This window comes from Bos indicus x Bos taurus, chromosome 8 (assembly GCF_003369695.1).
Source record: "Bos indicus x Bos taurus breed Angus x Brahman F1 hybrid chromosome 8, Bos_hybrid_MaternalHap_v2.0, whole genome shotgun sequence".
Taxonomy (NCBI): Eukaryota; Metazoa; Chordata; class Mammalia; order Artiodactyla; family Bovidae; genus Bos; species Bos indicus x Bos taurus.
The window spans coordinates 107177378-107197222 of NC_040083.1; positions in this window are offsets into that span (position 1 = coordinate 107177378).

Sequence of the window (19845 nt, forward strand, 5' to 3'; positions counted from 1 at the left end):
ACTCATGCTCCATCGTGAACAGTTGCACCAAGGACCTCATGAGGTTGCTCACACAGGCACTGACCCACACAAGTCTGAAATGAACCCTATGCACCAATAATCTGACCTGGCTCAGTCAGTTTGAATCAGCAGACAGAGCTCTAACTTGATGCTCAGAGAGATCTGGACTTATATCCCTTCTAACTATTATTGTTGAAGTTTTCAATTAGTACAAATTTATTGAGTGCTTACTACATGCCAGACACTTATTCTAGATGGTAGAGATATATCAGTGAAAAATAAAGATTTAGGGTCAAGTTAAACATACACTTAGCCTATGACCAGCAAGTATGGTCTCCCAAGTATTTACCTAAGAAAAGGAAGACTAGTTACAAAATACTTGCACACAAATGATCATAGAAGTTTCATTTATAATTGCCCAAAACTGGCAGCAACTTAAATGTTCATCATTAGGTCAAAAGGTAAACAAATGGAGGTATATTCATTACAGTGGACCAACTACTTAGAAATAAAAAGAAAATACTGATATTTGGAAGGATGCTAATGCATCTCAAAAGCATTATGGGTCTGACAAAAGGAACCAGATGCAAGAGAGGACACATTGTATGATTCCATTTATATGAACTCCAGAAGAGAAGGGACTAATCTATGGTTCTAAAAATCAGATCAGCTTGTTGCCGGGGATGGGGACTAGGGCACAGAGAACTTTGGGGTGTAAGCAAATAAATGTTCTCTACCTGATTATAGTATATTTGTCAAAACTCATCAGAATATTCATTGAAATGAATACATTTAATTCCATGTATAGTGTAATTCCATGAAGTTGGGGGAGAGATTTATTCTAAGCCACTTAGAGCTGCGGTCTAGGTTGACAAAAGGAAGGTCAGTCGGTAAAGAATCTGCCTGCAGTGCAGGAGATCCGGGTTTGATGCCTGGGTTGGAAAGATCCTCTGGAGAAGGAATTGGCAACTCATTCCAGCATTCTTGCCTGGACAATTCCATGGACAGAGAAGCCTGGTCCAGGGAGTCACAAGAGTCAGACACGACTTAGCTACTAAATCATTATCAATAATATAGCACATAATAGGTGTTAAGATGAAAATCAAAGTGCTTTAAGGGTTTAGTGGATGACAAGAGAGGGAGAGTTGCTTTTTTATGTGGAATGATCAGAGAAGGGCACGCTGATAAACTGACATTTGAGAAGACCTTATGTGAAAGTTGCTCTCCAGGCAAGAATACTGGAGTGGGTAGCCATTCCCTCCTGCAGGGGATCTTCCTGACCCAGGGATTGAACGCAGGTCTCCTGGATTGCAGGCAGATTCCCAGACCAAGGGAGAAGCAAGTGCTAAGGGCCCTAAGCAGCGGCATATGTCATTCCTAACCAAGGAAAGGAAAAGACTAAGGGCTGGTAGCATTGAGTAGGATGGGTAAAATGGAGGATGAAGCTTGACACAAGGTTCTAGAAGCAGAAAAGAATCCAAACACACAAGGCATTTGAGACCATTGCTTAGACTTCAGCTTTTGCTCTGACTGTGATGGAAACCATCAGGATGTTTTTACTGGAGGACTTGTGTTGACTGAGGTTTCAAAAGACCCATTCTGGAGAAGATTATAGATGTGGCTAGGGAGGCCACATGGAAACCTAGGAAAGACATGATGGGACTTCAGTAGATGGAATATGATCAGATTCTGGATGTAGTTTGAAGGTAGAACTAGCTATAATTTTTAGAAGAAATTAATACGAGAAGATGAGAAAGAATCATCAGAGATGCTTCCCGTGTTGACCCAAGCAACTGGAAGGACGGAGTACCATTGTGTGACATTTGGGAAGACACAACTTTTCTCATTTTCAGTCTCCTAAGCTCTATGATAAAGGTGCTAAGTCCTGCTTCACAGTTTCATTTTGGAGTCAGAGAGAATGTAAGTGGAAGGCCTAAGCGAGGAGAAACTCAATATCTTAATTTGTATCTTATATTTGATCTTCATTAAAGAATTGAAAATACTATTTTGCAGAAGACTTCTAATTACTTTTGTTCCATGATTATTATTTCCAGATATCTGAGAGCATCATTACACCCATTTTGCAGGGCTAAGTGGCACCTAAAGAAGTGAAGTAATTTGCTCAATGTCAAATATTGTTGCAAAGTGCTAGATCCCAAAGAAGTCTCTTATTGTCACATGAAGTAAACACTCATGTCTTGGTTCCAAACTAACTGCTCTCTCTATAGTTCCAAAGTCTTCTGTAGATGTTTAGTTCAATTTAAACAAACATTTCTCAAACATCAACCTTCTCAAGCTTTGATACTATGGAGAAGATGAATAAACCATAGTTATTGTGCTCTATGGTATCTCTTCTCTGTGTCTCTGTGTCTTCTCTTCAGAGAAAAGTCATGTTTTAGAGTAACTAAAAAATAATTATCTTTTAACTAAATAAATGCTTTGCATTTTCCCCATGAATATCATCTAATATTCACATCCTTCCCCTAAAGTAGGTTTTATTTTTCCTATTTTTAAAAATGAGAATGATTACTTTACAATATTGTATTGGTTTTGCCATACATAACAACCTCCAATTAAAATAAATAAATTTATATATAACAAAATAAAACCAAGAATGAGGCTTTGAAAATTTAAGCAATATATAAGATCAAACATCTAATTATCATGAGATCCCTTAGATGTGTATGATCAGAAAACTGTTATCCATCACAATATTTCCTCTACCTATTCCCTAATCCCTCATCAATGTCCAATATAGGAGAGAAGCAGCAGGCCATCCATGGCATTGGTAGGTGCAATGCCAGCCCAGTGAATGTTGAAGACCATGACACCTCGGAGAACCCAGAGGGTCTTGAATGTCCAGTTCCAAGAAGTTCTCAGATCTGCAGGTGACTGCAGCCAGGCCAAGATTTGGAGAAACAGGACATGGGTGAGTTCTGAGCATCCAGCACAGAGGCCAGGAGAGTTCCTGCAGCTGGCCAAAAGTGAGAAGTTGTTCAGGTCAGATTCGGAGCTTCTGCTGCCTTTGTGGAGATGCCATTAGGCAAATGAGCTGGTCTGAGGGAGGCTGATAAGGCTCAGGGAGAGAATGTGTGAGTCTTTCCAGAAAGGGTCCTTTGAAGCAGCCATGGAACAATAAAGCTGCTGGCCTGAGATAGGGAAGGCCTTGATAAATAACCAAATGAGGGCTTCTTCTTTAATTCCTTGGAGCTGAATTTTATCAGGATGGCCACGCGTGCTTACAGAAAGCTGTAATCGCTCATGGTGGGACGCACATTCTCAGCAAGACAGCCGTTGCCGATCAGGTCTAAACATTCAGGATCCTGTCTAAAGACATGTTTCTCACTGTGCAGCCTGCCTGTTCTGTTCTCAAAGCTTCTTGAGAGTTTGCTAAGCATCTGGACCATCTGAGAGTCATGCTTGCCAAAGACTATTTCTTTCTCCCAGAAGGATTCAGCTTCAAGTGATCCCTGGGAGGACAACATTGCCTACTCTTGTCTCCATCAGGCCAGCTTCAACACAGATGAATCAAGGTCACAGGATTACCTGCCCACTCTGTCCCTCAGGACTGATGGTTGGAAACCTCGATGTCAATAGTACATAATCCTCAAAGTTTTCTTTTCTTGCTGAGCTCTTGGTCAAAGCAAAGAACAATGGCTTTGGAATCAAGTATTCAAGTTTTGGAGAAGGCAATGGCACCCCACTCCAGTACTCTTGCCTGGAAAATCCCATGGATGGAGGACCCTGTTAGGCTGCAGTCCATGGGGTCGCTAGACTCGGACATGACTGAGTGACTTCACTTTCACTTTTCACTGTCATGCATTGGAGAAGGAAATGGCAACCCACTCCAGTGTTCTTGCCTGGAGAATCCCAGGGATGGGGGAGCCTGGTGAGCTGCCATTTATAGGGTCGCACAGAGTCAGACACAACTGAAGCGACTTAGCAGCAGCAGCATTCAAGTTTCAATCCTGGCTCTTTCTTTCATTTAAACCTTACATAACAATAGATATTACATTTGATTTTAGCCAAAAGGTAAACCTTACATAAGCAATAACCTTTAATTGGAATTCAGCTTTCTCCTTCTTGATAGGGAGATTATGACCTCTATTATGACCTTAATCATAGGCCTATAGCAGGATTAATAGGTCAATTAAAATTATACTTTTAAGGTGCTTCAAATAGTTTCTGGTATGGATGTGTGCTGCTAAGTCACTTCAGTCATGTCCGACTCTGTGTGACCCCATAGATGGCAGCCCACCAGGCTCCCCCGCCCCTGGGATTCTCCAGGCAAGAACACTGGAGTGGGTTGCCATTTCCTTCTCTAACGCATGAAAGTGAAAAGTGAAAGTGAAATCACTCAGTCGTGTCCAACTCTTAGCAACCCCATGGACTGCAGCCTACCAGGCCCCTCCATCCATAGCATTTTCCAGGCAAGAGTACTGGAGTAGGGTGCCACTGCCTTCTCTGGGTATGGATATGTAGTCCTGGACATATTAGTCTTTTTTAAATTCTCAGATCTGTCAGGGCCTTTCTAGTACCAAGGCTTTTCTTACTCCTTCACTGTTTCCTCCTGCTACTTACCCTCCATCATGTCCCTGCATGGCTCTCAGGTACTCAGCTTTTCCATGTAAATTTAGACATCATTTCCTCTGGGAGATCTTCCTTGATCATTTCCTATGTCTAAATGAGAGACACCTCTCTAGGCTCCCAAAGCACTCTGTGGGTATTTGAAATTAAAATGGCCCCAAGGGGCTTACCTAATGGTCCAGTGGTTAAGACTCTATGCTTTCACTGCAGGGGGACATAGGTTCGATTCCTGGTTAGGAAGTTCCATATACCTTGAGGTACAGTAAAAAAAAAAAAAAATAGTCCCAGAAAATTCAGTTGGTTTACCATGTGGCAGCAGGAAGATTCCACTCAATTCTGTGTCAACTAAAATCAGTCTGAGGATACTGAGATATGTTTTAATTATTAAAAGATGCCTACGTGGTTTGTCTACACATCTACTTTTTGTTCTATGTTCTAAAATCCTTTAAAGAATGTTTCAGTCCTTTAGGGAACTTGTTTAAATCCCTTGGGTACAGTAAAGAGTGGTGGGAAAGAATGATCATTCATCATACTCTTCTTCTCGCCTCAACATTCTGTGTCTGATGGTCACTAAATCTTCTCAGTGAAGCTGTTATAGGTGGCCATAGCTGGGTTTGCTACCACTTGCTCAAGGGCTCAGTTAACTAGCGTCAGATCACAGATTTAGAAATGTCTCCTACCACCAAAGCCCTGTATTTCCAGTATACAATACTACTCAGAAAAGCAAAGGTTTTCAAGACCTTATCCTTTTGTAGAAAAGAAATTCCAAGAGACTGAATATGAAATGCTCAGTGTGAGGAGAAGGAATCAGATTGAAACCTTTGGGGTCTATAGCAAGAACAAAGGGTGGTACAGTCTGTGCTATAGAAGCTGAATCAAGAGCAGAAAAGATAATAACAAAAGGTCCTTTTAATTCTTCAAAATGGCCTCTCATTAATAATCTAGTGGCTTCATGGTGCCTGCCACCTTCTCTTCCTTCTTCTGCATCTTATGGAAACAGAGAAGAAAGACACTTTTGAGCAGAGAGCTCACCCAGTTCTATTGGCCACATACATATTTCACTCTTAAAAGCTGCCGACAAACAGCAAGATGCGTTTCAGTGCCAGCCTACCATAAATTTATTTGCTTGTTAATGCAGCTTTCCAGTTCATGTTTTTGCTAACTAGGAACATCAAAATGTCAATCTGTCCTCAGGGGTGTATCAACCTCACAATTTGAACTCAGTAACAAGATTAGAGTGTGATCAAGGCATACTGAAATCTTAATATTGGAGAATCCTACCATAATAGAACAAGGCTTATAAAATCATGGACTAATAGATTCTTAGAGGTGATGGAACCTTAGGGTTTATGCTGTATTGTTTTGCTTTTTCTTTTTGCGACTCCCTTTTCACCTGCTCCTGCACACCGTAGCATTAGCTTTCTTTTATACGGTACTGATATTTAAGGATAGATGAGTTGAAATTCTGATATTGTCTTAACATAATAATGGGCATCCTAGCTCGCTGGAGGAAAGGAAAAGAAGAGACTGGGTAAAGTGGAATAACTCAATTTGGCACGGAGAGGCTCTTGGTACAGAACAAAGACATAAATATTGACACGATCCCACCATTATCACTGTCGCTGGGTTTTTTGTTTGTTTAGTGTGTCTTTGCCTGTTTCTTTATTTTGGCAGAAGGCTCTTGCTTTCCCTTTGGAGAACCATTCCCCTCCACTGTCTGACAATTCTATATAGGAAGACTGATCCAATTTCCTGACCCCAGCCTAATAACTGGCTAAATAAGCATGGCGTCCCAGCCAGTTGAACAGTGGACTCTGATAGTATGTGTATAAAGAAGGTACTTACTCTACTTTCCCTTAAGTTGCTGATGTAGGGAGACACTACGTTGATACGGTAGTGACTTTCTGGACATCTTGTAATAAAAGCCTGCCTGAAAATGAAGCTACCAGAGGAAAATCAGAACCAGGATGCTGAGAAACAAAAGCCCAGTGAGGAGGAGAGAGAGGTACCCCGTATTCCTACCTCCCCACCGTCCCCCGTAGTGAGGCAAGGCAGTGTGACAAGGTCGTGTCAATGCTCTGGGAGCACAAGTAACAAAACTTCCATGGAGGTGACGCATTGCAAATCTAAAAAAGAAGGTGACCAAAAGTTCAACCACAACCACCATGTGACTCAGCCATTCGCATCTTAGGTATTAACCGAGTTAAACGAAAGCTTATGTCCATACAAATATTTTACGCAAATATTCATAGCATCTGTATTCATCACAGCCCCAAACTGGAATTAACCCAAATGTTTGTCAGTAGATAAGTAGATTTAAAATACTATAATTTATTTATAAAATGGAACACTATTCATCAATTTAAAGGAATAAATTATTGATAGATACAACAGGGGTTAATCTCAAAATAATTACGTTAAGTTAAAAAGCCAGACCGAAAAAAAAAAAAAAAACAAACACAAGATGAATGATTCCATCTATAAAAACTTCTGGAAAATGCAAGTCAATCAATAGTAATATAAAGTAGGTCAATGTTGGCCTGAGGACAGAAGTGAAGGAGGAGGATTGATTTAGGGAAGGGTTACCGAGGGGTACGATTAGGCTTCGGGAAGTGATGGATATTTTTATTGTCTTGATTGTGGTGATGCTGATTGTGGTATATGTCAACATATATCAATTGCACAACTTAAATATGAGTAGTCTGTGTAGGTGTGCTCAGTCGTTCAATCGTGTCTGCCTCTTTGCAGCCCCATGGACTGTAGCCTGCCAGGCTCCTCTGTCTATGGGATTTTCCCAGCAAGAATACTGGAGTGGATTGCCATTTCCTCCTCCAGGTTCTTTACCACTGAGCCACCTGGGAACCTACGAGTAGTTTACTGTAAGCCAACTATGCTGCAATAAAGCCCTTTAAAACAAGGGAGATAGAGCCTGTGCTGATCTGAATCCCCTCGTAGGGTAGAGGATCCCTCTCACCAACACTTAATCAATTTTGGATAGGAGTCTTGCTGCAAAAATACTGCATAACAAATTACCCTAAAATTCAGTTGTTTAAACCTTGACAACTAATTGTCACATTTGCAGGTTTGGGGTTGACTGTATCTTGGCTGGGCTAAGCTGGGCTTCAAGATCTAGGCTGAAGTTTGGGTTTGGGCCTTTTCCACAGCCTCCGACTGCCCTTAGAGCAATAGTTACTCCATGAGGTTAGCCATGAAGTACGCTCAGGTGGATGGGCAGTAGCTATCTGGGCCATATTCTTCTCATCGTATGTCACAGGAGCGTGGGAGCCCAAGGCAAGCTAGATAACTGTGTGTATGACGTCTGCCTGTATGTGTCTGCCAGCGTCCTGCCATTGGCCAATGCAGGCCACTTAAGTCCAACTTTAGTGACGGAGAAGAGACTCAGTCACAGTGGGAGGGGAAAGGATGTGAATATTCATTGAAAAATAATTTAAACTATTACATATAAGTACCATAAGTCAATAAACAAACCTTTGAAGGTTAAACCACAGAGATATCTGGGGATTCTTTGTTGTAACATATGAATTCTTGCCTATCCAAAGAATAACATCAGATGTGTGCTAGAATCTAGTGGTGCCTGAAAATTTTAGTTTTGTCAACTGGGAATTTTTATCTACTTAACCCCATTTTAGTTAGGGTTCTGTCACTTGAGCTGAAAGTATTCTTGCTAGGATTAGCTGAGACTGGAGTCCAGTGAGACAGAACACATGCATTATTAGCAGAACACCTACTGTGTGCTAATTGCTTCAAACTGGCTGTTTCTTTTAACCCTCATTATAGGCAGTAAGATTGCTATTATATACTAGTCTTTTATTAGGAAACTGAGGTTCAATATCTCAAGAGAAGAGTTTAGAACCAAACTGGATCTGTCAAAACCTGTTCTTTTCCCAACTTGCCCTGATTTTTTGGAAACAACAAAGCCTGGTACCCAAGGCACTTACCCTATCTCTCCGTCTCAGTTCAAGTGGCAGCTAGTTTCTGTTTAAGAGATCAACATCTATTCCACATATTTTAACATTCTCCTACGACCTCCCTGGGTTGTTGCTGTCAGAACTCAACTACCCTTAGGCCTGAAAATTCTTCCTCAGTCTGAACAATGTGGTACATGAGGAAAAAGCAGTGGATGTGCGACCCAACTGTCTGGCTTGGAATCCGCAATCTTCTGTTTAATCGCCGTGAGATCTTTGGAAAACGCTTTAAATCTTCAGTGCCTCAATTTCTTCCTTTATAAAATGAGACAACAATGTATCTCTTATAGACCTGATTTGACAATTAAATGTGGTATACTGAAAGCAGATTATAAACTATCAAGTGCTTAAAATATCACGTAGGATTGATGATGTCATAATTAAAGTTACTAATATTAATGATTTAGAGAAAGAAACCTCTATTGGTAGAATTATAGCTGCTACAATAAGTAATTGAGGGAGAATCATAGCTATAGGAGGGTGTTCTTGCTCAATGGCTCTTAAATAGCTCATACAGACAGGCATTGTCTATGCCTCCATGTAAGATAGTAACCTCTGCTACATCTGGTAGAATTAGAACCACATCTATCTCTGAGGTGTTTAATTACCCAGAGCTTTCTCCAGCAACCTGCAGCCCACTCTATGATTATCAGAAGATCTCCCAACACTGGCTGTGATGCTTTTTTTCTTTTCTCTATGAGGTCTTTATTAACTCCTCTACCTCTGCTGGAGGCCAGGTAGGTGATTAATGGCCCCTGAATTATGATCCCACTAGAAAGACTGTTGGTGGAAATTTATACTCAGAGTGGTGAGCTAGAATTCTTTCAACCCAGGTACTTGACATTCATTGCACAATTTAATTGTAAAGAGTAGTAGTTAATGAGAGGCTAGGGGAAGAGGGTGAAACAGGAGCTGAGTCTGGGCTGAAGGCCAGTGCTCCCAGCAGTGGAGTTACATCTGTGAGGGATGAAGCACTGACGGGACACTGCAGCACTGAAACAGGGTTTCCGTCATCATTGTATTTTATCAATAAGGAAGCTAAGGCACCAAAAGACTAATAATAGGAACAACAACTGCCTCTTTGTTTTTGCACCTTCTATGAATCAAGGTCTAAGTAGGAATCTTTATAAGCACCAAAGCATACAAAGCTAATCTCAAAAGCAATATGATGAGGTTAAATGTCATATTTGTTTTACAAATGGGAAAACTGAAGCTTAGGGCAATCTAGTGACTTGTCCAAGCCAAGCAGCAAGTCTTGCTGCTGGGATTGTGAAGAGGGTCTGTCTGGACTTTAAAATCTGCCCCCTCCAGCGTATCACTGATTGGCTTCTACCATGTCTCCTTGCCGCTACCGCCATGTAGAGTTCACCGCGTGCCAGGCACTGGGCATACAGCTGTCACTGCTGTGCCCATCTCACCAACGAGTAACCTGAGATTTGGTGTGGGTGAGACATGTGCCCAAAGCCCTGTGGCGAGAAAGGAGTAGAACTAGGATTCAAACCCAGGACCGTCTGACTCCAGGCATGATTACTTCACCCACTACCATATCCAGCTCCAGCTGCCGCCAATAGCCAACACTGTCACCAATACACATGGCTGCTGCTATGCTGCCTAAAGATAATAGGATGATGAGTTTGGGGGTAACAAAGGCAGAATGTGAAAAGTTGTGCATGCTTCTGCTACCACTGCACTAATACACTCAATCCAGTGGCATGAAGGAAACGCTAAGTTGGTAATTGATTATGAAATTTATGATACCCATGGGATCCACAGTGATCATGAGTTTGAGGTCAAAGAGTTAGCCAGTTTGTATACTGCAAGAATCCTGGTGCTTAATGAAACCACATTGCTCTTCTAGTTGACTGGAAAATCAGATGAACTAGGCTGCCAAGATTCCTGCAAACCTCTGAGCCCTGCTAAGCTTCCCTGAGTAAATAAATTGTGAAAATAGAGAATCTTTTTTAACTTGCATATAAAAACAAGCAAATGAGTCTTTTTGCATAATTGCTACAAAGGGCCCCAACCAGCCATTTCCATGTGCAATTTCATATTTCAATAAAGTTTTATTTATTTTCATTTGCAAATGTATTTGCTGCTAGTGAAGGAAAGACTCATTACTCTGACTGGTGCCAGATTGTTGGGTGGAGCTTCCACTCCCAAAGATGGTGTTTTTTGCTAACCAGCAGACCCCTAAGCTTGTCCCCCCACCTCCCCTTTCCTGGCTGCCTCTGCCTGTTATTGAATTCATAATTTTCTCTCTGTCCAACTGCCCAATTGCCTTCTTTCCAAAATAGAGACTAGAAATATGCTAGCATTCATTAATTCAGCACATATTTATGCAAAGCCTAATAGGTACCAAGAGCTGTTTTAAATACCAGAGACACAGCAATAATGGGGTAGATAGTAATATTTGAGTTTTGGAATGAAACATCCAGGAAAAAAACTTGTGCATGTTTGTTCAGTTCAGTTTAGTGGCTCAGTCGTGTCCAACTCTTTGCGACCCCATGGACTGCAGCACACCAAGCTTCCCTGCCTATCACCAACTCCCGGAGCTTGCTCAAACTCACGTCCATCAAGTCTATGATGCCATCCAACCATGTCACCCTCTGCCATCCTCTTCTCCTGCCTTCAATCTTTCACAGCATCAGGGTCTTTTCCAAAGAGTCAGTTCTTTGCATCAGGTAGCCAAAGTATTGATACTTCAGCTTTAGCACCAGTCCTTCCAGTGAATATTCATGACTGATTTCCTTTAGGATGAACTGGTTGGATCTCCTTGCTCTCCAAGGGGCTCTCAGTATTCTTCTCCAACACCACAGTTCAAAAACATCAATTCTTCGACTCTCAGCTTTCTTTATGGTCCAACTCTTACATCCACACATGACCACTGGAAAAACCATAACTTTGACTAGATGGACCTTTGTCAGCAAAGTAATGTCTCTGCTTTTTAATATGCTGTCTAGGTTTGCCATAGCTTTTCTTCCAAGGAGGAAGTATCTTTTAATTTCATGGCTGCAGTCACCATCTGCAGTGATTTTAGAGCCCAAGACAATAAAGCCTGTCCACTGCTTCCATTGTTTCCCCATCTATTTGTCATGAAGTGATGGGACCAGATGACATGATCTTCATTTTCTGAATGTTGAGTTTTAAGCCAGCTTTTCCACTCTCCTCTTTTACTTTCATCAAGAAGCTCTTTAGTTCCTCTTCACTTTCTGCCATAAGGGTGGTGTCATCTGCATATCTAAGGTTGCTGATATCTCTCCCTGCAATCTTGATTCCAGCTTGTGCTTTATCCAGTCCAGCATTTCACATGATATACTCTCCATAGAAGTTAAATAAGCAAGATGACAATATACAGCCTTGATGTACACCGTTCCCAATTTGGAACCAGTCCATTGTTACATGTCCGGTTCTAACTGTTCCTTCTTGACCTGCATATGGATTTCTCAGGAGGCAGGTAAGGTGGTCTGGTATTCCCATCTCTTTAAGAATTTTCCAACAGTTTGTTGTGATTCATATAGTCAAAGGCTTTAGCATAGTCAATGAGTAGTGTGTTTTGGGGGAGGCATCAGTTCAGTTAAACAGTGTTAAAACATTTCATGACAATGAGCAAAGCATGCTTGAAGGTCTTACTGTGGGAAAGATCTTGGAGCATGCATTAAATAGGGAGATGTGTGTACCTGGAGTTAAGTGAGCAGGGAAGAGGGGTGGAGGTGAGTATTGAGGAAAAGAAGCCAGAGACCATGGGGCTCTTGCAAGCCTTATCCGTTGTTTGAGAGCCTGCAAACTGCAATGGAAAAAGCAAACAAACCTAAAACTGAAGATTCATAGAACAGGCAGGGCAGAATAAATTCCTTTGGAAAGGTTCTAGACATCAGTTGGATTTCTAAATTCTTACCACTTACACTGGTTATTCTTCAGTGTCCGTAAATAAATTGTGGTGAGAGTGATGACAGTTGACGTGACTCAGGATCCTGCTCAAATGTTCACATTTGATCTTCATGACTCAACCACTCCCCATGGGAGCTTTAAGAAAAAGATGGTTTTCCCAGAGGACAGAGTGGGAGCAACGTGCATTCTTCATGTTCTTTATCCAGAACTCCAGGTAGTTGCAGGGTGGACTAAACCAGGCCACTTAGGTGACTACTTTTACACAAAGTATGATTACTGTGATGAGAAAAGCAAGTTTAAGGAGAAAATCAAGGAAGAATGTATCAGAGATAAATACTTTCTCACTAAGGCTCAGCTGATCTAATTTGTCAATATATGGGATTTCTCTGACTCTGTCTAGTTCCCAGGTGGTTGAGATTGGGTGATTTCAACTACAGCCTTTTTAAGGAAAGGAGATAGATAAAAACTGGAAAGGAGAAGAAATAGGGTAGATGAGAGAGGACAATACTTGCATCAGAATTATAAAAAAAGATGGTTACCCCAGACCACCAAGTATAAAGTTAATAACACATAACTGTTTGGAAACAGCTCTGGGGCCACCATATACCTTGGTCTAACTTTCCTTTTTGGGACAGTAGAACAACCTTGTAGTTTTTTCATCTTATCAGAGGATGAGGTAAGTCTCAAGAAGTAGATACTAGAATTTATGCTATTAAGGCAGGTGAAAACTCATGCACAGCACTAGAAAAATGAAAGATAATGGGCCTTACTTCTACCCAAGTGTGCAGATCAATCCAGTAGAAAAAAGAACTGGTCCAATTTTAGTATCACCAAAGGTGAGACCAAGTAATATTTCTTGAGTAGTATTGTTAGTTGACTGTGTCTCTAAATGCTGAAATGGGATAAAGGAGACCTCCAGCCAAATTTATGGAATGTTGGAAGAGACATCAAGAGGCAATTTCTTTGAGTTCTTGCCTCCGTTTTGCAGGTGGACACATTTGTGATCACATCAGAGCTGAGTTAGAGCCCAGCTGCTGCAGATTCCCTAGCCAACAATGTCTCAACAGCACCATGTCCCTCTTTTCAAGAAAGGCTGGGACAGAAGGCGTGAGGCATAGTGTCTGGTGTTTCTCCAGATGGTTGGGAGCTTGGCCCAAGAAACCTCAATCTGGAGCCGCTTACCTGGTAATGAATGCTGTTATTAGTGTTCATGGCACTTACCATCCAGTGCTTATCCTGAAGGATGGTAATTTATAGCTGTGTTACATGTCTGGATTGGACCGAGTGGGAAGAAAGACAAACTGCAGGGTCTGGAGATTTGGCCTTCTTTGGCTATGGCTAATAATAAGTATTTCTTCTATAATCATCATGACATTCTCCTCACTCATTTCTACTCTTTTCTCATTACCTCTCTTTCTCTCCCTCTCTCTTTTCCCTCATCAACTTCCAAAGGTCCAACCTAATCAGTCGAGCTGAAAGTCTTGTCAGAGGAAAGATAAAGGGATAAGAAGAGAAGGTGACATTATTCAAGTATGTTCAATACACTAGGCACTGAGATAAACATGTTCATACTTGTCTCCCCGTTGCATTCGCACAACGATGCTGACAGGGGCAATTTAACCCCATTTACAAATGAGGAAACTTGCCCAGAGTTCAGACACTGGGTAGGTAATACAGTTGGAAACCAAATTCACCTCCATCTGACTCCTAAAGTGTGTTCTTTACACATATCCTCATTTACATCACTCTCCTCCATCTGTCCAATATATCTTCCTGCTCCTTGTCATGGGTATATATGACAGCACATTCATTTAATAAACACTGATGCTCTATTATATGCTAGAAATGAAAGAACCAAGAATATGTAAAACAGTTTGCACCCTCACACAGCTCACAGTGGGTATATGCCTGTATGCTTGAGGCTTGGGCTTGATAAAGAATGCACATTCGTAAGTACTTCTTATGATACATTGTTCATTCATTCATTTACTCATTATTTTAGCACATGCTTATTAAATACCTATTCTATTCCAGGAATGATTCTGTGCCAGTGTTTATCAATCCTTGCTGCATATTAGAATAACCTACTGCACTTAAAAAAAAAAAAAAAACTGAATCTCTGGCCCATGTAACTAGTTCTATTTCATTGACAGGAGGTGGGGCCCTGGCATCAGTATGTTTCAAAAATCTTGTAGGGAATTGTAATATGCAGCCAGGGCTGAAAAACAGTTTCATGCTCTAGAGATGCAATGATGAACAAACAAGAGAAGAAACACTCAGGGTCATATTCACAGGATATGTGTCACCCTTGTTTAGATGGAGGAAGAGGTAGATAGATGGGGAGAGAGGAAGATGAAGCTCAAATGTCTGGCTTGAACATAAATCCTCTCGGGCATTAAATTCAAGATAATTTGGAGGACACAAAGGAGGGGAATGATCTAAGACTGAAGTACCTTCATGGACTACATTTCTGTGATCTGGACTAAGTAGAGGAATCTACCATCCTAAGAGTTTTGATCAGACTGATTGACACAGAGTTGCATGCTTGCAACTGAGACAAGGGGTCATTCATGTATTTAACCCCAATTCACCTTCAGGTGATTGGGTCAAAAAAGAGTGGAAGGACTATTAAGAATTTCTCTCATAATCTTATTAAGTGGCTGGGTTTCACACCAGACCAGGCCCATGAGAGAAATTAGGGAAGGCATTTACACTTTAATTTAATTTAAATCCAGTCTTGCCTTCATTTGTAGCAGGAGCTTCATTTTGTTTACGCTAGTCTTAACTTTGGAATCAGACAAGTCTGGATTTGAGGTCCAGGTGAATTTCACGAACTCGGTGACTTTGGGCAAATAATGTCTTCTCTCAGTGCCCCAACTTTTGCATCTGTAAAGTGGGGCTTTAAATAGTGTCTACTTTCTGGGTTTTCTGTGAGAGTTGAAAGAAGATAATGGGCCTACTGCATTTCTGGCTTAGAGCAAACACCCACTTAATATTAGCTGTCATTCTGTATTATCAATAATATTAGCTGTCATTCTTTACAATCTCTGTAAAAACATTGTTCGTAAGCAAAGAAATAAAGAGTGTGACTAAGCTTGTGAGAGCAAGTGAATTATCTGAGTGCAAAGAACTGAGGTATGTGAAAGTAATGAAAGAACTGAGGTATGTGAAAGTAATGTGCTTTAATAATACTACATTGGAAGCACTTTTCTATACATTTATACATGTGAGCTTCTCATAACTCTAAGAGGGTACATATTTTTACATTTTATTATGAAAATACTTTTAGAGAAAATTTGTATCTTATAATGAACTTCCATGTCCCCATTTCCCATCCTCAGCAATTATCAACATTTTGCTAATCTTGTTTTATCTATGTATTTCTACTTATTTTTATGGAATATTTTAAGACAAATCCAGGACATCATGTCATTTTACTTATAAATATTTTAATAGGCAGTATGCATTTATAATGGATAAATGTGTGTGTGTATAATGTTTTATCTACCACCTATGCTATAATTACAAGAGGCTTCTGTGGTGTTACTTCAAGGGGTTCAAGTGATAAAGAACCCACCTGCCAACGCAGGAGACAGGGTTTGACCCTTGAGTTGAGAAGATTCCTTTGAGTAAGAAATGGCAACCCACTCCAGTGTTCTTGCCCAGAGAATCCCATGAACAGGGAAGCCTGGCAGGCTACAGTCCATGGGGCCGCAGAGAGTCAGACATGACTGAGCACACACACGCATACTATAATTATATCTAACAAATTAGCAATAATCCTTTAGTATCTAGGACTCATTTCATACTGAAATTTCCCCAATTGCTCAAAGAAATATTTTTTATGGTCTGTCTGTTTAAATCAGGCCAAAGTCTACACACTGAGTGAGTAATATGTCTCTTAAGTCTCCTTTACCTTGCAATAGTATGAAAGAGTATTATTTTCACTTCATATGAAGTGAAAAAGCAGATGAAAAAGTTAAGATACAGAGAGGTCAAGTCACATGCTGAATGTCACAAAGCTGGAAGAATGGATGTCACCATCAATGACAGCAGAACAGGTTTTAGATATTTAGAGAGTTTCTCAAAAGTCAAATACTCATTGTCTTCCCCCTTCTTTTGCCATCAGTGACTAAAAAGAGACTAAATGGTCTGAATTTTATCCTGAGCCTCTCTCTAGCTTCCTGCCAAATACTAAAAGAGTCACCAGTTTCGAGCTCTAAAACATCTGGTTCCAGCTCGCTTCAAAAGGTGCTGCTGCTGCTGCTAAGTCGCTTCAGTCGTGTCCGACTCTGTGTGACCCCATAGACGGCAGCCTGGGAGAAGCAATTTAAAATCTGTTTTTAGATTTTTGTAGGTGTGGTGGTGGGTGTGAAGTTTAAAAAACAAATACCCTTTACTCTAGTGCTCCTCATTTATTCATTTGTTCATTCCAGGCATTTTTATTGGGTTGTCTCTGCAGACTTTACCCTGCACTGTACTAGGAGCTATGGGGGCAGGAATAGATAAGAAAGCTCTGTCCTCAAGGAATTCTAGTCCAGTGTATATGCTGGGGTGGGGAAGGAGAAATAGCTCTAGTGCCATCAGACCGCCTGCTCCGATGAGGAGACTCTTCCGTAAATGACTCCCTATAACGAAGTCGTGTCTGACTCTTTGCAACCCCATGGACTATAGCCTACGAGGTTCCTCCATCCGTGGAATTTTCCAGGCAAGGGTACTGGTGTGGGTTGCCATTTCCTCCCTATAAGTGAGTGGTAATTGGATAGGAAGAGAAATAGAAGACGGCATTTATAAAACACAGAGGAAGGAGAAACTTGAGCTGATGCAATTTCTTGGAGTAGTTCAATCTGGCTTGAGCACAAATGTGAGAAGACAGAAATGTTAAAGTTCCTGGTTAGAGAGGGTAGCATGTACCAATGGCCATCTCAGATCATGTCAAAAGTCCCTATTTTGGGGGAGGGGCACATCTTGGACTGAGTGGGATCTGAGTTCCCCAGCCAGGCATCCAACCCTAACCCTAACCCATGTCCCCTGAGTGAAAGTAAGGAGTCTTAACCACTGAACTGCCAGGCAAGTCCTCAAAAGTCCCTATTTTGAGGGCCATCTTTTGAAGGGCTTTAAGGAGGAAGAGACAAGGTCAGGTTTGCACCTGACAGTTGCCTCTCATTGCTTTGTGGATGATGATAGTTGTCAGAAGCTGGGATCCTAAGTGGTGGCAGTGACAGAGAAAGTCAGAGTGAATGCTGTGTCTGACTCTTTGTGACCCCATGGACTATAGCACACCAGGCTCCTCTGTCCATGGAGTTCTCCAGGCAAAAATGCTGGAGTGGGTAGCCTTTCCCTTCTCCAGGGGGTCTTTCTGACCCAGTGATTGAACTCACATTGCAGGCAGATCTTTACTGTCTGAGCCACCAGGGCAGAGGTGATGAGGAAATGGAAAATCCCATAAAGCAGAGCATGGGGATGTAGGGGAACCCTTCGAGGGGTCACTGCTTTCTAAAGCTTGACCATTCAAAACTGAGGGCTCCAGAAGCATACCTCTATACCAAAGGGTAATGGGATTTTGGAGGAACCACGGAGTAGTGAATGAGTGTAAGGCAAGAGGGCAGAAGATGTGGACTTCTGGGCTGCCTTCGCCACTTCACTTTTCACCTGTGCCCTCACAAGCATGACACTTTGCTGAGCTCTCGTGTCCTCATTTATGGGGTGGGATCATGATAGCTATGTTTCCTTCCTGAGAGTTCAGTTCAGTTCAGTCGCTCAGTCGTGTCTGACTCTTGCGACCCCATGGACCATAGCACGCCAGGCCTCCCTGTCTACTACCAACTCCTGGAGTTCACCCAAACCCATGTCCATTGAGTCGGTGATGCCATCCAACCATCTCATCCTCCATCGTCCCCTTCTCCTTCTGCCTTCAATCTTTCCCAGCATCAGGGCCTTTTCAAATGAGTCAGCTCTTTGCATCAGGTGGCCAAAGTATCTGGGAGGATTAAATAAGGTCTGGGAGGATTAAATAAGCCATATCGCATTGAAGCAATTTGTAAACTCTAAAGAACCTGACAATTTAGCGTCACATTCAGGATTCTCTGATCCAGTGTCAAACCTCAAGTAGTATTTACGTGGACCACATAAGAAGGTCTGGGCTCTGGCAGATTTCATTTAAAATTCCTTGCATGAGTGCTAGCAAATCCAATCTCAAAATATTCTCACAGACCACATGTTTGTCTCTCCCCAGTTGTGCTGTCACATCAGTTTCTGATTAGGGTTACAGTTTGAATGGGGAAGCAACTCTGAAGAGACGTGAGTGCCGTCAGCAGAGGAGGGAGGGGATGGAGAGGAGGGACGGAGGTTGCTGTAAGTAACCCCTGTTCTGGTTGGGATTCTGAATGAATAAGAAAGGTAAGCAGAAACTCAATTAGTAACCCCTGAACTTGCCCCATGTTATCTCTGAGAACACACACCCGCTTCCATCTTATGCCTCCAAAGGAGAGCAGGCTTCCTGTCAAACTATTGCAATGGAGAATGCAGACCCAGAGGAAACAGGGAATGAAGCAACTCAAGGCAGTTTCTGCCTCCCCCATATCTCTAATTCAGGATTTTCTATGAGAATTAGGCAGTTTCCACCTCTGAGAGCATGAAAGGAGATGATTATTCTATTATATTCATGGTCTCTTTCCATTAAGAGCCTACTATGTGCCACCCAGGCATTCTTTTCAGAGTTTTATTAAGTGCTGGTGTTATCGTCCCCCTATTTCAGATAAGGGAACTGACGTTCAGAAAGGTGAAGTAGCCAGCCTGCAAAGGATCAAGGCTGTCTCATGCCTTGAAGTGAAGTGAAGTGAAGTGAAGTTGCTCAGTTGTGTCCGACTCTTTGCGACCCCCATGGACTCTAACCTATCAGGCTCCTCCGTCCATGGGATTTTCCAGGCAAGAGTGCTGGAGTGGATTGCCATTTCCTTCTCCAGGGGATCTTCCCGACCCAGGAATCGAACCCGTATCTCCCGCATTGCAGGCAGACGCTTTACCGTCTGAGCCACCAGGGAAGCTTTAGTGCCTTATTCAAATATCAAACAGCAACGTGAGGCGGCTTCTGTTACTCTCTCCATTGTCAAGTGGATTACTTTTCTTCCCCATTTCCCACTCCACAGTGCCTCTTCTTGCTGCGGAGGGGGTTACACTTCATATTCACTGGAGCCTGACTCAGCCATGTGGAAGGTGAGCGGAAGTGACAGGTGTCACTGTTAAGTAGAAGCTTTGAGATTCTGTGTCTGTTTTGTCATCTCTCATTTTTCTTTGCCATTAGACTAACAACATCCTAGACAGGCTGTCCAGTCAATCTGGGGCTCAAAAAAAAAATACCAAGGAAAGTCATAGCCATGAATGA